We start from the raw sequence: 19,122 nt of genomic DNA on the forward strand, positions 1-19,122 counted from the left end.
AGTTTTTACTGATTTGGCAGGCCGATTAAAAGAAGGAGATGCTTAATCTGCAGAATTATGCAGGTGTTTCAGCTATTCCATATTAGCTGGCTCCAGTGTGTGCTGCTTTTTGTTCACATGTGGACACATATAAAATCAAAATATAGTGTTGGAATATCCAGCCAAAAATTGGATATACTGTAATGGACTGTCATCTACTCACCCTCGTGTTGCTCAACATGTATGATTATTTTTCTCAGAGGAACGCAAATGGAGGTTTAGATTTAGCACGATGTCCATAGTTTTGTCCATAGACTGCAGCTGTCAAATTCCAACAATTATATATGACTGAATACTGTATTCAAAGTATTCTTCTAAACCAGAATGATAAATGAAATGTGTTTTGATTTGGTGATTTTATGTAAGAAAATAACGATTTGGCACATAAATCTAAATAGATCAACCATGTAATTGATTTTGATAATTTAATGATGCTTTTCTTATTTTGGTTTATTAATTCACTCTATTTTTCTTTCTATGTATTTATCTATTTATTTATTTATTTGAATTTAGCTACTGAATTAAGACAAACTACTATAAGCCTTGTTAAGAGAGAAGAAAATCGTGAATCTGAGTAGTCAGATTTGTCATTTATTGCATATCTCTCCCTTTGAATGCAGTGCAAATGTAAGTTTTAGTGCGAACAGCCACTAGGGCCTGTGTCTGCCTCTGATTGCTCATATAACCTTTGAATTGTTCAGTTCTCACCATATGCTCCAGAACCGACCCAGGAAGGCCACAAACCTTTTCTGTTTATTTTATTGGTTGAGTTTTTCAAAGGCTTGATTCTAAACTATAAGAAGTGGAAATGTGCTGTTGCTGCTTTAATCTATTTCTACCTGATCTTTCTACCTTCACAGAGTAACCTAATGTAGTCAGGTTAATTCAGTCATAATTTCTTTGACTTGAATTAACTAGTTAATGTACATTTTGTTTATACAGGCAGCATAAATCAGTTTTTTTTTTTTTTTTTTTTTTTTGCTAATCTGATTCAAATCCAGGCATAATTTGGGATTTTGTTTCTGTTCTGGGATTTGGGGTTCTGTTAACACTTAATACATGATGTTTTTCATTGAATAGCCAGTTGTTCGGCTTGGGGTACACTGGTCGCGTTGTATGTTTTGTAGGGGTGGGGAAAAAAATCGATTTACATATGAATCGTGATTGTATCTTCTGCTGATTCACATAGATTCAAAAATGTCACAAAACTATTTTATAATGGTAATCTAATGTTTTACATTGCTCGTGCATGGTACACTCATGGAATGTGCACAGAAACCTGCCTCTCAGACACTATGCGACTTATTGCACTTCAATTGTTAAATACACACAAAATTATGTCAAAATAACCATTGTCTGAAATATTAACATTAACACATAAAGTTTTCTCCTTATGGTTTAAGTTCACGTAGGTTATAACTGACTGTGTATCGTTATATTGGATCCATGCATTCGGTCTTAAAGGGACTGCAGGCACTTGTTACCGTCTGTTTCATCTTTTAATTGCAATTAAAATGTATACATTTTCATGCAACGGAGAGAACAAGAACAAAAAAAACCCCAAGTGGAAAAAAAGCTGCTCAGTATTTTACATTAAAATACAGTATCACCTCTTAATCTATCAACACATTTACAACTCCACAACATTTTAAGAACAATTTGAAAGGTCCCCAAACTCCATCAGAAATTTTGTGTTTATCTTTAAATATATAAGTATCAATATATATTTTATTCATGCAGTGAAAACTATGCAGTGTTTTAGTTTTATATTTGATTATTCAATTCCTGTAGTATGAATCGATTTGTGACTCTAAGAATCAGTTTGAATTGAATTGAGGTACCAAAAGATTCCCACCCCTAATGTTTTGCACTGTGGATTTAGTGGCACTGCTAAATACAGTAACACAAGTATTTTAATTGACCCATCCAAAATCTGATTTTCAGTTGTGAAAATTTCTCAATCCAATCTTGACAACTAGACTATTACAAAATATTTTTCAGCCTGGGTGCCATTTTCACAAATTGTGCATTCTTTCTCCTTTTAGTTTTACACTGTGATATATTTCATGCACCTGCTTCTACAATGTGTTTATTCAAGCTGAACTGAGCCAGCTGGTTCTCCATGGCTGTAATCGTCTGCACCCTTGCTCAGTCTTTGTTACCACCCTTTTATCCCACTTAGTGTGAAGCATTACTCGTAATAATCTTTATCATCAATTATCCCATTGCAGTGTTGAGCTTCTTGTATTGCTTGGATGAGGCTTGCTGGCTGTAGCTCGAGATGACAACTTGACAATATTCTAGCAAGAAGATTAACTTGTTACAGCAGAGTTAGTCTTTATTTTCTTCACTTCTTTCAATATGACACTGACAGATTTTTTAACAAAGTAAACATCAAGGCTCATGATAATGGCTTTCATTTAAAACTTCAGGGAGTACAGCTTTAGCAGATACTTGAAGTCATCTGTAATCCTGCTCGGAATCTGCTCCAGCAGGAATTTAAGCTCTGCAGAGTTCTGCAAAACAAAATGCATGTCCCCTTCCCCTTTAAATGTATGTAATACAGAAAATGTTACTAAAATTAATCAAATGCACTCACTTTCATTTAGCTTTAAACCTGTATCATTTTCTTACTTCAGTGGAAAACAAAAGAATATATTCATAATTGTACTCTTTTAATGAAATCTTCAGCGCAACTGTATGAAAATTATTTATTTATCTATAAATGTTTTTGGTAATTAATGCTATCGATGAAGTATTTCAAAATAGTCTCTTGTTATTTGTTAAAGTGTCTGGTCACGAATAGACTATCTTGTCTCTTTGCATTAAATCTAGGTTTATTCACACTGGCCCTTTAAAAACGTTGTGAACCCACTCGCCTAAAAAAAAAGTGCAGGGTGTCATGTTTAAGTTTCTTACAGATAATATCCTGATGATCATTGCGTTTGCCTCACTGAATGTTGTATCCTTTCAACACGTCCGTGGGCTTTTTTGATTATGATAGCATATTTTCCTGTGATGCAATTTGCCAGATATTGCTACAAAAACAGATAAAAGTGAAAAACAAATAAAATAAACAATAAGTTTATCTTTTGTTTTGTAAATAAGATAATATAATAAGGTATCGCTAATCCTAAACTGCAACTTCCCACTTTATTAACTTTCTAAAGTGTCAAATTAAGTGGAAAAGACAAGTCCAAAGATTCTTATAATAGCTTAACCTGAACAGAGACTCGAGCCTCGTTCACTCCGGCAGTGTCTCACAGCAACATGAATCACTCTGCATAATTTTTTACACCATGATACTAAACATTTTAGCAAACAGTCTGAACTAAATTATACATTCAGACACTCATAGGAGGCAAATTGTAAATGGCAAGTTAGTCATTTAGAGAACAAATTTTATTTTTGAATATGAAACAATTTTCAGAGGTCCATTTCTGGCAAAGGCCATGAGTACACGGCCCTTTGGAATGATATATTCTGATTGGTCAAGTGTGGCATTCTGAAGTCTGATATTTTTGTGCAATGGCCATCAAAATTTCCCACAGTGTGCTAATTTAGTTTCTCTATTATCACTGACACTGTCTCGCTCTTTTCAAATAATCAAAGAATTTCTGCTCAAATTAATATTTTGTCAATTTTTTGTTTACTATTAAGTAGCCCAGTAATAAATATATTGTTTAATTTATTGGTTTTTAAATATTTATTTGTGCACACTCATTTCCCCTATTTTTATATTTAGAGTAATCTCAAAATGAATATTACATGTTTCATACTCTGAAGCATAAATCTGTGATGCCTAAATTCACTTGTAGCATTTCAAATATCTTTATTTTTAATAAAAAAAAAATTCTTGACAAACTACTGTATAATTTTAATATTGGCCATTTATTGTTAATTGGCCATAACAAGAATATAACTTTCAGCTTAACCTGTTGGCCATAATTTTAAATTCAGTGCATCAATAACAGTTTGCATTTGTAAAACTATTTGAATTTTTCCACCACAACAGAAATACAAATACTGAACTCTTGTTGCAGTGTAGTTTTATTAAACATAATGTAGTTTGATGTCTTCTGCCTCATGGCTAAATAGCTTGGCATTGGAATATGCAAATTATCTGTAACAGTTCAATAATCATTTGCATATATGTCAGATAGCTAAATTACAGGAAGTGTTCATTGAAAAAGAAATGCTTCCTCATAAGGGCCTCAGGTATTTGACTTGGATGTTTAGTGGAAGTGGTTCCTAATGGGCTTTTTTAATCAAGCTTAATATACATTTTGCTTACATTGCTGAAGCAAGCTGTTGGCACAAGCTATTTTGCCCACAGCAATATCACCAGCAGCACTTTCAAAGATTCGGTGAAGGTGTTTTAAATTTCAGACACTAGAAACATGTCATTACCATGCGCAGACACGCTTAATACAGCAGATACTCTTTTAAGAATACAGAAAAGATGTTAATTTCACCTCTTTTAACATAGTCATAATCATGTCATGTGCTTGTTTTGTGTGTGATTGCGATGTGATGAAGGGTTTGGGAAGTGTCTCACAACAAAATGTGTGGGGTTGTGAATGATTTGATCAGATCAGAGTGATTTGAAGTCTTTTCTTTAGTCTGTGAGCCACCTTGTTAATGTGTCTGTTAATGTCATATGCGTCTCTAGACAGAATGTCGACAGAACATTACTCTATGTAAGGTTAAATATACATGAAACTTTGATCTAACTAATGAGATTATATTTTTACATAGTTTCTACATAATACACATAAGCACACATTTCTTCACCATGGTTTTAAGGTTTACTAAATTTTAATTCCGTTTTTGTTCGTTTCTGTGTTTATTTCATAGACACTTTTTTTCTTTTTTTTATCTTAATCCCTGTTTAGGACTGTTTTTCATAGACATTTTTTCACAGACATGGTTTTAATTCCATCTGAAGTAAGCGCATTTGTGTTTTTCTCACATAACCATGGCAAATTATCTACTGTTTTTCAGCTTGCTCTGGTCCTCTGAGCAATTTAATCCTGTTGGGATAGAATGTATGTATTGCAGTAAAATATTTTTTTCCACAGAGTTTCTCCTAATTTATTTTGACCTTTATCAAAAGCGTATAGTGTAACTAAAGCTGAAAACTAAAGTTGTTTCACTACCTCATGCACCTTTATTATGAATTTGGACTTTTTATCCAACTTTCTGGGTAACGTTGGTGGTTTTAAATCAATAAAGAGAGTGCAGGCCCATAAACTGCTTAGAATGACCACTATAGCAGCATTAGGTATTATTCTTACTTAAATTATCTTTCCTAATTATTAGGGATGCACAATATATCGGCCGATAAATGTAAATTTTTCTGTTATCATTATCGAACTGATAAGAGAATTTAGCCGATATCTTAGAGCAGTCAAGTCAAGTCACCTTTAAACAAAATACAACATTCATTAGGAAAACAGTGTGTCAATAATGCAAAATGACAGTTAAAGGCAGATAAATAATGCATTATTTCCTGCAGAGACACTTCAGATGCGCACTGTTCACCATGTTGGTTTTTAATTGCTTGAAATATCATTGGAAATACGGTGAACTGCAACGTGCAGGGCAAGTCTGTCATATTATGATGAGATTATTAGCTACTGTAAAATAATGTAACAGAATATTTGTTCACCCGTGTTTTAGTGCGTTGTTAAGGGAAGAGCGCATCCACAATGGATCCACACGACTAGCACAGTTAAGTTCGCTGGTGCATTTACAGTCTTTTGTGCAATTGTACGTTGTTTATTTTATAGAATGCGTTTGGTTAAGCTATAGCCTATAGAGGATTAATAGAGTGCTTCAGTTTGCTGGTGATCATCTTTAGCTTCGCGCACGCAGCTCAAACAGCAGTGTACAACATTAATAACTATATATGTATATATATATATATATATATATATATATATATATATATATAAACAAACATTATAATGAGAACAATATTATAATAAAATCTTATGAATTCTTTCGGTTTGGTTTCTGAAGAGCCAAGAGCGCATCCACAACAGAAGTTACACATTCTGATTAGCACATAACTTAGTTCAAGTTCACGTGTGCATTTGGTATTTTTGTACGTATATAAGTTGTAATATTATATCAATGTTGTATAAATATCTGAATATATGATGCGTTTCCCTGTGTTAAATAAGCTGGCAGCACTTCAGTTCCGGTGCACTTCAGTTACTGGTGTTCATTCAGCTCTTCAACTTCAGCACACGCAGCATGAACAGCAATGCACAACATTAATTGGGAATGTCATAAACATAATATTATAAATAGAATATCACCGTAATAAAAAAGTTGTGAATTATTTGGGCTTATTTGCCATGTTTCAGTGCGTTGTTACAGGAAGAGCCAAGAGCGTGTCCACGGCACATCTGTCTATTCGGGTTGTAGCACGGGTGCATTGCAATATTGGAAATAATCTACTTCTGTTTTAAACTGTGAACCCAGCCAGTGGACATCATACAAGCAATGTGCAAGTCAAACTTATGCCGGTGAACATCTTTCACCATGATAGTGAAAGTAAAAACTGACGGCGACGCAGAGATGACGAGAGACGAATCTCCTAATATGTGATGCATATCTATAACTGTTTTAATTTATTTCTTCAATGTTTCTCTTGTGGCCTGAACATAGTGAAAACAAAGAGAAGAAACATTATTCACGTTGGACAGGTTGTTTTTGAAAGTCGGTGCATAAAATAAAGCTGCCCTTTTTTTCTTTCATTGATAGTGTTATTGAAGTGTAAAAGTTTTATTTAGGTTATAGGCCTATAATTAATTGTAGGCTATAATAAACCTGTTTTAAAATACATTTTTAAAACATTTTTATTGCGGAGTAGCCTAACCTAATAGCCTAATTTTTTTCCTCACAGCCTGCGAGTCACAGCGTGTCAGTTATGCCGGTGATGCGCTATGAAATTGTTGTGAAGCAAATTTGTAATATTAATTTAATAATAAAAGCAACCTAATAATAATAGCCAGAAAATAACAGGTCTACATTAATTGGAAATGCCAAATACTCTTAATAATGACAATATTTAATGATTTTGACAATATCTCTGGCTATAGTCCTTACATGATTTTCCTCTTTCAACACACTCCATCGTCTTATCGCCTTATATATTTTTTTTACACGTAAGTAATATTGTCCAGTAACTGTCCATTATTTAAACATTATTTTATTTATTTGTAAGGCTGCTTTGTTTAATTTATGTTTAAGTGTTTAATGCCTTTTAATGGTGAGACCTTTTTGGTAATCAGGCTCTCAACAATTATGTAAAAATGTGGATTTAGATTTATCGGGCAACATATTGGTTGTCGGCTTTCATATTTAAAGAATTATCGGTATCGGACAAAATTTTTATATCCATTCATCCCTGCTAATTGCGTTTGTGTAATTCATTATACATACATCCAGCCCACATGCTCATCTGTATTGTCCACATCCAGACAATAAACATAATATTTTTTATTAGTAATAAATGCAGATCCAGTTCCCTTACAAATGATGTAGTCAAAAACATGTAATCACCTATTTCTTTGAATTTTAATAGCTGTAACTCACGTTTTCTTTTTTCTTTTTTCTTTCTAAGGGAATCAGCTGAATATTTACTTTTTTTCCCCATCAATATGGAGAGATTTGTGCAAATTTTTTATCCTCTTTTGTTTCTGTTCAGAAAAATATTGAGTTAAAGGGTTAGTTCACCCAAAATGAAAATTAAGCCATAAATTACTCACTCTGAAGTCATCCTAGGTGTATATGACTTTCTTCCAGACAAATCCAGTTGGAGTTATGTTAAACCTCCTGTAATGAATCGATGCATTTTTTGTAAAATGAATATCCATATTCAATATGTAATAACCACTTTAATCTAGCTTGTGCTCACTATTGTAAACAAAGCAGTTCCGGGGGAATGACGTCAGCTTGTTGCAAAGTTGCAAAGCTGAAAGTTCAATGTAAATGGAGTTTAATGCCTACAATAATGGCTGGTAAGGGACTACAACGAGCTTCCTCCCAGGTCTGTTACATCACGAACCCAGATAACCCCCCCGGGGACACGCAACAAAGGGGACGAGGCCATGTTGTGCTGCTTTCACCCTCGTTCACACTACCCGTGACTTTTTAGCTGTGTGTAGGTAAAGGTAAATTATGTGATTTTTTTTTTTTTTTTTTAAATAAGCATGAACACATGTTAGACTGCACCCTATAAACACAATCAAGCCTAGAAAAAAAAAAGTCAACGACCCCTTCAAAATAAGTCATATACACCTAGGATGACTTCAGGGTGAGTAATTTATGGCCTTATTAAAATGTTTGGGTGAACTAACCCTTCAAACTGCATCACATTCTGTATTGCCATCTGCAGGTGGGAGGTTCAATTACATAGACACAGGTCAGAATATCCTTCAACAATGAAGAATCCTGAATATGACAGAAATGACTATTACTTTTCATTGTTTATTATTTTCAATGAATTTGTCAACCACCCCTAAATACAACTTTATTAATCATATTTATCATAGTTTTCATGTATTTTTTGTCTCTTCTTTTCATTTATTTTGTGTTTTGTATTTTATGTCTATTTTATTCCTGGAATTAACCAGGAAGACTTATGTTCCCAGAGTTGCTTTATATTGAATGATGTTCTGGGTCTGCTGCATGAATTTAACGTAGTTGACTTACCTGGAAATTCTGGGAAGGCTGCTTGACATGCCAATGCTCTACTGACAGAAACAGAAGAAAGAGCAATAACAGGTGCAGCCAGCCATAAATGGTGTTCTTGGCATGGATGAGGGTTAAGGGCATAACTGCAATGGTTATTGGTAGGCTTACACAAGACTAACAGAAACTTGGACATATTTCCACATAATTTGCATAATTTCTATGCCGGCAAATCTATTCCAAAAAGAACCGAGTGCACCAGTTATGTTTACACGCTCAGTAAATTGCTTCTGTGAGAAGATAATAGATCCACTCGTGAGGAAACGGGAGCCTGCGAGCTCTTTTTAAACACTCGCACGCGCATCACATCATCTCTGGAATTTATTTATTTTTTACATAAGGGAGAAGACAGACCAAGGAGTGTTATTTGATGCGTTCAATTACATGAGGTGAAAATACAAATAAAATGCAAACCAGTTTGGGATTTACAATTATGTACACTTACAATTATTTAATGGACAAGTATATAGTGGTAAAATAGTGGTGAACTAATGACTCAATGACTTAAAAACATTTACCGCCAACTATTAGTTTCTTATTTAGAATATAATTTCATTTTTTTTTTAATCCATAGTAATAAATAACAATAACATTAAAAAAGAAAACCCATTAAATGGATAGTTCACCCAAAAATGAAAATTCTGTCATCATTTACTCACCCTCATATTATTTCAAAACTGTATGACTTAACTTTCTTTTGCGGAACATAGAAAGTATTTTAAAGAATGTTGGTAACCAAGCTGTTTTGGTTACCAGTGACTTTCGTTGTATGAACAAAAAATACTTAGAGGTTTCTCAAATTATCTTCTTTCTATGTTCCATAGTTTATGTAAAGCTGTTATAGCCTAAACATTTGTGCAACAGATTTTGTTGAATCAAATTATATCATATGTCTACTTGATACTTTTCTCATTTAACACAATAATGGCTTTAAATGATAATTTGTGGGTATTTTCACTGCCAAATTTAATTTGCGATTCATTCATCGCCACATAATGTAATCAATTAGATTACAAATTCGAATCAACTGACAGACCTACTTTAAATCCATTCCACAGATTTTTCATCACAATCAATCAGAAAATGTGCAAAGGCATGAAAATTCTTTGTGGGCCCAGTAATAGGTAGTGGTTAATATGGGATTTGAATATGATTGTTTTTTTATATAGCTCTCATTACTTCTGATCTAATAAGGGAAGACATTGGAAGAAATGCTTACTTTGGTTGAATGGCATCACACGGAATTGAACTCAGTCTTCCTTAAGTAGCATGATGCTTCTGCTTTTGTGATTTTATTGGACTTTGAGCTTTCCACAGTAATGAAGTTCTAATGAACTCTGGGAGTTTGAGTATTTGGGGGTTTGAATGTCCTTCGGGGAGAATAATAACAACATTAAAAAGGCATTGTTTCTGCAACCAGAAACAATAATGTGTTTCCGCTCAAAAAGAGAGACTCAGCACAGAATACTAATGTACAGGCGCACGCACATGTAATACTGAATACTAAATTATAAAATATATTCTACTTTTTTTTTCCAAAAGAGAGAACACATAAGTGATAGGTGACACATGTGGCAAAATATAAACCCTGCCTATATATTTTGTGTGTGTGTGTGTGTGTGTGTGTGTGTGTGTGTCTGTGTGTGCATCATAGTGGTATTTGATGGATGAGTGGTTGTTGTGATAAAGGGCTTTAGGAATGGAGAGATGTCAGTGTGGAGGTGTGTGTGAAGTGAGAAACGTTACATTTTGATGGCTGAGAGTATGTTTAGGTGGATGATGGATGGTTAGAATAAACAAGTACAGTGTTCTGATGAAAGGATGTTTTGGAAGAGCAGTGGAAGGAATGCAAGACCTGCTTAATGGTGGCATGTTCAGATGGAAAGATGTTAGAAATGAAAGAACATTCTGATTCCTAAATGAAAAAAGAGAATAGATTTGAGGACAGGGAAATGCAATTCTTTTAAAAGTGACATGTAAGACGGTGAAGCTCTTTATTAAGACAACTTTCAGAGAACACTTTGACGAATACAGATTAATAAACGAAAGAATGCGCAATCAAAGAAGCTCCTGTGACAGCTATAGTTAAAGGAACGATAACTAGAATAATGCATTTATGGCATGAGTAAAGACATTTAGATGCCTTTTGGATGTAGGCCTATATTGGAATCAAAAAGAGGATGGATGGATGCATGGATGGTTGGCTGGCTGGCTAGACACAAAAGAACAGACAGACAGAAAGTGTGCTTGAACACTTGATTTTCCAGAATGCATTATGCGTTGCATGTTGAATTTCTTTGAATTACAATTCAGCAAATTCCTGTGAGACATAGACAATAAAAAAAAAGAAAGAAAGAAAATCACAAACTGAAAGTGAGCTAATTCTTCAAAGCTGAATTTTGCACAACCATGTAGAAAGCAGCAGTCTTACTATAGTTTAGCAATTATTCATTACCTGAAGCTAACAACTCAAACTGTAGACATTGGACATGTTCCTTTGTGATACTCTGCCAGGCTTGTACTGTTGCCACCTTTGGTGCCTCCTCATTTGCTGTAATTCTGGTATCAAAAAAACACAGTTGGATTCAGATTAAACAATTGTTTTATTTATTTATTTATTGTGCCTGAATCCTCATAGGGTGCCTAAGCAGAGTTTTAATCAAGCTGCCAAATATTGTCCCATCCAATGATTTTAAAGGCATTCGAGTGGATAAGAGCCAACAGTTTAATCACCAACAATGACAAATTGGAGAGAACCAGTAGTACCCATATACTATTGATACTTGAGACATTATTAACAGATGAAATTGTGTGCTTTGGATACTGTCAAGTTCTTTCTTGCAGCACATTATTCCTTTCTGTCTGTCCAGATCTGCCTTTATCTAATTTATCTCTGTTTTGCTATCTTAACTGGCTCATTATCTCCTACTCCTGAGATTCCATCATTTCTTATAGCCTCTCAGAGTAATTTTATGGTACTATATTTTTCTTCGCTGCCTTCAGCGAGTCTTTATAGAGGCAGGAATCATAAAGAATCCCAAGAGACAATATTATCACTATAGTTAGGTCATGATCACAATGCACATGGAAAAAATTTTCTTTTGAAATGTCTTTTTGTGCATTTGTGCAATGCACTGTAATCTAACTGTTGTAGTTTTATCTTGAATGCAGCAAGACTTTCAAATTTGATCACCAACATGCATGTGTTGTATAGGCCTTGTTTTTCTGTGTACTGCCAAAATGAGTATACACATGATTTCGGTGAGGATAGGCATTTTTTGCAGTGAAGTGGTAGAGGTAAAGATTAAATATTTGTTACCAAGCTTTTGAATCGGTGGCTGTAGCACAAGTAGCAAGGTTATGGGTTGTCGTGCAGCCCCATGCACAAGAAATCATGTTCAGGTGAGTCTGTTTTTCTATTACTATCACAGATATTATCAACAGGACAGTACACTTGATTGCAAAGGCTTCATGTACCTGGACTTTGCAAGGGTCTGTTTCTGACTGATTGATCCCTTGGCTCTAATATATCTTTATAAATGTAGGTTGAAGCCCAGGGCTCACAGGAACTGGCTTAATGGTGTGGGCTGTCAGCTTACAAAAGGTGATCTTTTCTGAGTGTCCTTTCTTGATCTGATCTAAGAAGTCAATGGTGGAACAACATCCAGTGGCGATGGCAGAGATAGGTCATCTAGCAAAATGCCTGAGGTACCACTTTCGTGCCAAGGAGGAAGTATGTTCCAAATCATTCCTGTCCTTCATGACTGTGCTCTTCTGTGATCATCAGAGCTCTTCAGAGCAGGGGATGCTAAAGGGTTGAACATGATCAACCAAAAAAGGCAAGTTCTGTCATTGGCTCTAACTTAGACTGGAGGAGATAATTGGCTGAGTACTGTCTTTATTAATAAACATCATGGACTATGTCTTTTACCCTCTCTAAAATCATGCTTTCTAAAATTATTAATGAATTATCAGCAGCTATTACTCCAGTCTTCAGTGTCATTTGATCCTTTATAAATCATTCTAATATGCTGGGTTGATGCTCAAGAAACATTTATTTTTCTTATCAATGTTGTTCTTTTTAATATATTTAAGCAGTTATGCTGTTACGGAAACATACTGTATTTTCAGGATTCTTTAGTGAATAGAAACAAGAAAAACAACTAAATGTATTTAAAGTAGATATCTTTCGTAATATTATTAAATGTCTTTAAGTTACATTTATTCTGCAAAGATGTTTTTAATTAATCAAAATTATTGATTTCTTAGGAAAACAATACTATTTCCAAACTTTTGAATGATTGTGTAAGTGTGTAAGTTTTGTTTTCTCCTGGAATGTCAGTCCAAACCCTGGACAGTCTCTGCTGAGTAATAGCAGAATAGGGAGCTTTTTCAGTACTTCTCCCACTTTGATGAAGTGAGAACAGCAGGCATTTTCCACCAAAAAATGGGATTGCTTTGGGGCATATACTGTAGCATACATTCAGAAAGATTTATTCCAAATGTCTTAAGTGCCAGAGTAGCTCATTACTCTCTAATGTGTTTAAGCTTCTGTATTTAAAAAGAAAGAAATATGACCGTAGGACAGCAAACTCCCAAGTGTCATATTCTGAATCATAATGCTAACAACCATCATAAACAAATCAAATAATCTTTGATAAACTGTATTTTGGAAATGCAAATATGAATAAGCATTTTATCATTTTTTAAGGCTAATCAGTACGTGTGGATCATCTGGATAATCTCTGGACTCTGTCTTTTGATTACTTCAAAAGATCCATGTGGATGTTAAATTATTTATATGATTTCTCCATTTCTTCCATTTTTAAATGTGCATGATATCCCAAAGCTAGAAAACAAAAAGTAATCATAGGAAGCATAAACAAATAAAGATTAGACAGTGTTGCAGTGATTGCAATGATTATATTGTATATCTTCATAGTGGCAATCAATGATTATTTTCATTAAGCAACACTCATATGCATCATTATCAAGAAAATGGCAGCTCCAAGGTCAGGATGTGTGGACAAATGGGTGACAAGATTAAAGAAGTGCTTTAATGGAAATGTATTTCCGTGGTCTGACCCTCATACCCTCTCTGATTAAAGCAATTTCCAAGCGCACACATTTTTTTGTGTGTTTGTTTGTGTGTGCATCTACCTGCAAACCTCCAGCTCTACAGCTAAATCCTAACCCTTTTCACATGCTTATCAACCTCCTGCCAAACTGAAAAACTTCTCAGCACCTCAAGTAGCAAAAAAAAAAGGTTCTTATGTGTGAGTCTGTATGATTTATTTTTGAAACCTGCTCTGAGAGTGGGTATTTTTGATTAGATGTGCTACATGTATGCGTATGGGGCGCCAGTTGTAAGGCGGCTCACGCTGAAAGTAACAGCAACATTTTGTCACATTATGCTTCAAACAATGTTTAAAAAAACTGGTATGAATTTTTGACAGTCACTTTTTAACACATTTACAACAATATTTGTCAACTTAGAGATATTTTAAATAGTTAAATCTAAATATTATATGTTACACCTAAATGTTAAATGTTAAATCTAAATGCTAAATCTAAATTTTAAATCTAAATGTTAAATCTAAATCTAAATGTTGAATCTAAATGTTTCGGGTGAAACTAAATATTTAGCTAATATGCAAATTCAAAATGCCGGAAGTGCCAAAATAAAAGCTCGATGAGGTCAGTGTGTGTGCATCGTGTCAAATAAGTAACGAATAAAAACCATCTCATCCGAGGAAATTGACTCTTGGACATGGATTATCGTGATAATGACTACTTAAAATAATAAACACGTTTGGAGAAAATGTATTTGAAGAGTAGGCTAGTGTCACTTTTATGAAAAGTGTGGGACTTATGATGACCTGTAACCATAATAGCCAGCCACGAGGGGTCTCACTTTGACTGAATGTTATGTCCTCACCATAGACTATATCACTCATCATGTCATCACTCTCTGTCATGTTCGCATGCTTAAACACCAGTAAGAGCCTATTTCCCCGCCCGCCCCTGACCAGGTACGGTAACTATTGATGCTACTGTCGTTCAAAATGTGATTTTCATAAAAGTGACACTAGTCACTCTTCAAATACAGTTTCTCCAAACGTGTTTATTATTTTAGGTAGTCATTATCACGATAATCCATGTCCAAGAGTCAATTTCCTCGGATGAGATGGTTTTTATTTTTTACTTATTTGACACGATGCTAAGGATGCTAACACACACTGACCTCATCGAGCTTTTATTTTGGCACTTCCAGTTATTGCCATTTTGAATTTGCATATTAGCTAAATATTTAGTTTTAACCGAAACATTTAGATTCAACATTTAGATTTAACATTTAGATTTTACATTTAGATTTAACATTTAGATTTTACATTTAGATTTAGATTTAACATTTAGATTTTACATTTAGATTTAGATTTAACATTTAGATTTAACATTTAGATTTATATTTGACATTTAGATTTTACATTTACATTTACATTTAGATTTAACATTTAGATTTAGATTTAACATTTAGATTTAGATTTAGCATTTTGATTTAACATTTAACATTTAGGTTTAACATTTAATATTTAGATTTAACTATTTAAAATATCTCTAAGTTGACAAATATTTTTGTAAATGTGCTAAAAAGTGACCGTCAAAAATGCAGTTTTTTGAACATTGTTTGAAGCTAAATGTGACAAAATGTTGCTGTTATTTTCAGCGTGAGCCGCCTTACAAAGGCGCCCCATATATGCGCACATGTACACATGGCAATGTAAGTATGTGCACCTTTACATATATCCGTTTACACCTGAGATTTGTGTGGGCCTTCAAGTGTGTGTGTGTGTGTGTGTGTGTGTGTGTGTGTGTGTGTGTGTGTGTGCGCCCATGCACCTGAGCTTCGTGAGCGCGCCTAAACGGTGTGCATACTAGGGCTGTGCGATTAATCGAAATCGGAATAAAATCACGATTTGAGCGTGTGCGATTTCTAAATCGCTTTATAGCACGATTTTCCATGGCCCCAACCTCCACAGTATGCTATCCGATCCAATCAGAATGCAGCGCGCCTAAGTGGAGCGCGAGAACAGAACAGACTGGGCATATGCTAACTCCAGGTGCACACACTCTGTCTGTGATAAGTATTTAGTTAGTGATTCATGTTAATGGATCAGAGCGTTCACACTGCACGCGGTAAAAGATGTGAACAGAAAAGTTTAGAAATAGAAACGTGCAAAAAGAATGAATATCTAGCACTGAGGCATAGAGAGAGTTGCGAGTGCACAGGACACCGTTTGAGCGTGAGGAGACACGTTTTAAGTGCACACGGTTTTGTAACAGAACAAATTAAATCTGCGTGCGAGCAAAGAGATTTGCGCTCGCGCATTATTTTAATGTGCTTTTGTTTTACAATAACGCACTTTCGCTGCTGCTTCTGCACCGCATACACATACTGTATACTCACTGCAAATGGAGTACTTGGGAACCTTGGGCAGTAAATATATTTCAACACCTGAGGCAACGCTACACTGAGCTCTATGACCAATGCATGGCAAAAAAAAAAAATCCCTGGACACGGTTTTATTTTATTTATTAATTTTCTTTCAATATGTCTAGACATTTTGTTTGACATCTTTACTTGGTGATTATTTTGACTTATGTCTGTTCTAGAGACATGTTACAACTTTTTGATAAAGCTCTAATTGGTTTTCTTTTGGAAATATGTTTCAAATTTATACTGCATGCATTTATGACTGTAAAGCATGTTTGATTAAAATCGAAATCGCAAATTTGATCAAAAAATAGTGATAGATTTTTTTTGTCCATATCCCACAGCCCTAGTGCATACCTCTAATCCAGTTTTATTCTAGAACCTCTTAAACCCTGAAGTGCTGCATTCACAGTACAAAAGGGACCATCCAAAAACATTGAGTGCAGCCACTATATTTGCATTGATTTATTAACTCAGTGTATCTGTAGCATAGTTTTATTATGTCCTGAATTGTTTGTGTGATATACTGTTAGAACGTGACATAACTGGTTTATGTGAAGTTTGGATCAGTTTTGGATCAGTGGAGATGTATTGCTTTGTGACTCAGTTACGAGCTGAAGATTCAATTTTCTCAGTAGGTTCAGTTACAGTGAAGTACAGTTTGAAAAACATACATTTACCCCTTGTACATTCAGGTGCCTTTGGCCCATTTTTTTTATTATTCTGCACAAAGTATAGTGCTAATCCTTGCCAAATACAGTATAACTCCTCCTTACCTATTTATTTGTGTGTCACTGTTTGTTTAAGCTCAGTATTTTAAATCTGTCACAGCACTGTGGTGGACAGATCAGTGTCTGTGTGTTTGCACAGCGCATGAACCATGATATTCATAAGCTCTATTGTTGCTCGTTTATGTGTTTGTGTATTCTGAGATATCAAGCTGTCACTGCACAAGGATGCAGTCATTATTCTTAACTCAGTCAGTGACTCCAGTGTGACAGTGTACAGCAATATCTGTCTTTCTTCCCTCTCCTGTATTCAGTGCTCACTCTCTGCTCCTGTTGCGTGCCCTTCTCTCTTTCTCATTCCTGTTCCCTCTATAGACCTTTTCACACTTCCACATTCTTAAAGCACAAGGCTTCAGTTGTAGGGTACAGAAACTTCTGCTTTATCAGCGGCAGTGAGAAACAGCACTTACACCGTTTTTAAATATTTCTCAGGGGTGATGAAACGAAGCAAAATGATTTCATGTTATACAACTGGATGAAAGCAGATATATTTAAAGCAAAGTACATAAAGTGGCCCCAAAAAGACCCACTTAAAAGTCTGTTAACATCATTGCATTAGATATAAAGTATCAAAGTACACTGCCGTCTGTTTTTTTTTTTTTTGCCGGCTGGATTTATTAAAAAAATATACAGTAAAAACAGTTCACATTGTGAAAATACATTGTGAAATACCAGAATCTAAAACAACTGCTTTCTATTTTAATATATTTAAAAATTTAATTTAGGCCTATTCTTGTGATAGCAATGCTAAATTATCTGCAGCCATTACTCCATTTAGTGTCACATTAGTATTATCTGTGCTGGAGGCAGCTGTGCTGCTTATTTTTGTGGAAATTGTGATAAATTTTGGATTACTATTTCTATTTGGAATAGTAAGCTAAAAACAACATTTATTTGAAATAGAAATGTGAGATTATTGTTTTTTGATCAGTTTAATTTTTCTTTAAAGTATTAATTACTTTCAACAACAAAAAATTTCTTACTGACCCCAATCTTTTGAACAGTTTATTTGTTGTTTTATCATTTAAAACCTAACATTTGTAGGTTTCTCCTTCAAAGTGTGATTGTGTAATTTTTCTTTAAAATAAATGCCACTTTTGTTATCCAATGCAATGATATTAGTACATTTTAAATGTGGCTTACAGTAAGTGTCCAAATGCTTTTTGAGTCCACTGTACATATGTAAACAGCAGTTCAAAAAGTAGTTTTATTAAAGATAAGAAAAAAGAAAAAGCAATATAAACAGGACTACATATAGCACATAAAAATGAGTATGAGTAAAAATTGGACAGAGTAAACAATAAAATTGCACAGAGAGAACAATGATGTTCACATTACTTTCAATAACTTTTTATTCCATATATTTTCCATGGATGTTTTAAAACCCTTTTTAAATTGCTCAGAAAGGCATATTTCTAACCCCAGCCAATTGAGCTTGAATGTATAATGACCAAATGTACACACAACAAGATACATTACAGAAGTGAGTTTGGATTTTGATGCAGTGTACATAATAGTGGAGATGGAAACAATACTGTGTCTGCAACTACATTATGTTTGAAGTAAAAAGGAAAAATAATATGCTGCAACAACATCAGTGAAACATTAGAAGTAACATTCATTTATAAAATGTCTCTTTGGACAGTTGGCCACATGAAATCTTCTGAGAATCACCTGAATAGTGTGCAACTTATCGTTTTTCCTCATGGACCGTAACGCTCTGTCTGAGAATAACCTCGCTACTTAGCAACTCAGATACTGTTGTAATGGAAGCTAGCACTAGCAGAAAGTCACTATGACAAGCAAAGTAAACAGTTTAAAATTTTAAAGTTTTATTGTTTCAGTTCAGCTAAGGTAGTTTAGTTGGTTAATCGGAACAGACGACTGTCCATTTTCAAGAATGCAGGTGGAAGTACAATTACCGAACTATCAGAGTCGGATGTGACAGCACAAGATTTGTATTTCCCCACATTTCTTTATCTATATTTCCTTTTCTGTCTTCACTCCTACTCATTTTTCCTTTTCTTCTTTTCT

At 34.4% G+C, this 19,122-nt stretch overlaps 1 protein-coding gene across 3 annotated transcripts in view; it reads left to right on the forward strand.

The window, feature by feature from the left end:
* The window catches only part of LOC132142342 (glutamate receptor ionotropic, NMDA 2A-like), an 81,791-nt gene that overhangs the window by 32,042 nt on the left and 30,627 nt on the right, over positions 1-19,122 (forward strand). The gene's annotated exons all lie outside the window — the stretch shown is intronic.

Source organism: Carassius carassius, chromosome 6, assembly GCF_963082965.1.
Source record: "Carassius carassius chromosome 6, fCarCar2.1, whole genome shotgun sequence".
NCBI lineage: Eukaryota > Metazoa > Chordata > Actinopteri > Cypriniformes > Cyprinidae > Carassius > Carassius carassius.